The sequence below is a fragment of the Carlito syrichta genome, unplaced genomic scaffold (assembly GCF_000164805.1).
Source record: "Carlito syrichta isolate Samal-C Ts95f unplaced genomic scaffold, Tarsius_syrichta-2.0.1 Scaffold288708, whole genome shotgun sequence".
NCBI lineage: Eukaryota > Metazoa > Chordata > Mammalia > Primates > Tarsiidae > Carlito > Carlito syrichta.
In genome coordinates, this window is record NW_007232804.1 from 6,890 (window position 1) to 9,015 (window position 2,126).

A 2,126-nucleotide genomic window follows, 5' to 3' on the forward strand; every position below is an offset into this window, starting at 1 on the left:
TTAAAATGTAAGTCCTGAATCAGCAGGTTTGGCTTGGGACTCTGCATTCAGAGAAGCCCCTGGGAAATGTTGATCCTACTGGCCCACGGACCACACTTTAGGAATCCAGGTTATAGAAGGGGACAGATGTTATGTAACTAAGATTACATCTCCAGATAGTTGCAGTAGCAAAGAAAAGAATGGGAGAATTCCCAATTCACCAGTTAAAGACAGCAGGAAAAGGCAGTGTCTTATCAATTATTTCATTTAAAAATAAATACGATCAAATTTCTGTGTTGATAATTGACTATGGCTTTGTCATTCTTATGAAGGTTATTTTATACCCATGGAAACAGGAAATCAAACATGTGCTTTAGAATTTCTCCTCCAGGGATTTTCACTGAAGTCAGAGACTCGGTTCATTATCTTTGGGCTGTTCCTTTCTATGTACCTGGTCACTTTCACTGGAAACCTGCTCATCATGCTTGCTATCAGTTCAGACTCCAACCTTCACATTCTATGTACTTCTTCCTCTCCAACCTGCCCTTTGCTGACATATGCTTTACTTCCACCACTGTGCCAAAGATGCTGCTGAACATGCTGACACAGAACAAAGTCATAACATACGAAGATTGCCTCAATCAGATTTTTTTTTCCATTACGTTTGGATATCTGGACAATTTACTCTTGATCATAATGGCCTATGACCGCTTTGTGGCCATCTGTCACACCCTGCACTACACAATCATTATGACACCCTGGATCTGTGGTCCTGGTGCATCAGTGTCAAGCGTTCTCTGCTGGAGACCTTGACCATATTGAAGCTGGCCTTCAGCACAAACCTGGAGATCCCATACTTTTTTGTGATCTTCCTGAAATCCTGAAGCTTGCCTGTTCTGACACCCTCATCAATAACATAGTAGTATGCTTTGCAACTGGCCTTCTGGCTATGATTCCTTTCACTGGCGTACTTTTCTCTTACTATAAAATTGTTTTCTCCATACTGAGGATTTCCTTAGCTGGGGGAAAATACAAAGCCTTTTCCTCTTGTGGTTCTCACCTCTCGGTGGTCGCCTTGTTCTATGGCACAGGCCTTGGGGGTCTACCTCAGTTCTGCAGCCATATAATCCTCTAGGACAAGTCTGATGGCCTCAGTGCAGTACACTATGGTCACACCAATGCTAAACCCTTTCATCTACAGTATGAAGAACAGAGAAATGAAGGGAGTCCTGGGGAGACTCCTTGGGAGGGCAACACTTCTCACGGACGAGGTCACTGCAAGACTTTGATAAGTAGCAAGGCTCAAACTATTAGGAGGTATACTGTATGGACCTTGGGTGTATGCAAACATCAGTGTACCCTTTTTTAGTTCTGGAAAAATCATAGCTTATTGCATCTTGATTTCTACAATTTTTTAAGGCCGGATGTTAATTTTCAAGGGCAGTTATAACAACGTGCTACAAACGGGCTGACTTAAATAACAGACGTGTATTGTCTCACATTTCTGGATACTAGAAGTCTGAAACCAAGGTTTTGGTACAGTTGGTTCCTCTTGAAGGGTATAAGACTCTGTTTCATTCCTTACCCCTAGTTTCTGCCGGTTGCTGGCAATTTTTGGCATACCTTAGCATGTAGAAGCATCAACTTCATCTTGTATAGTGTTCTCCCTCTTTGTGTGTCCAAATTTTCCCTTTTTATCTGGACATTCAGATTAGAGGCCAATTCTACCCCACTATGAGCCTCATTGTAACTAACTACATCCAGCACAACTCTACTTCCAGTTAAGGGCACATTCTGAGGTTTTGGTGGTCAGGACTTCGGCATTTGGGGACAATAGTAATTCAACCCATAAAAGTCAGTTTCATCAAGACTAGCTTCAAATGCAAAGAATGGCCAGAAAATCAAATCTGGCCATTTTTCTGTTTTTGAAAATAAAGTTTTCTTGGAATATAGCCACATCCATTTGTGTATATATTGTCTTTGGCTTCTTTTATGCTACAACAACACATTTGAGTACTTGCCACAGAGACAATCTGACCCAAATGTCTAAAATATTTACTCTCTGACCCTTCACTGTAAAATCTTGCTGACCCCTGAATTTAAATATTGCTCTCATTTCAATTCTATATTTAGGTTTCTTGAGCCTC

The 2,126-nt window shown here is 41.2% G+C and overlaps 1 pseudogene; it reads left to right on the forward strand.

Moving 5' to 3' along the window:
* The first annotated feature begins 325 nt into the window (after positions 1-325).
* LOC110595263 lies at positions 326-1,268 on the forward strand (annotated as a pseudogene).
* Positions 1,269-2,126: the final 858 nt, after the last annotated feature.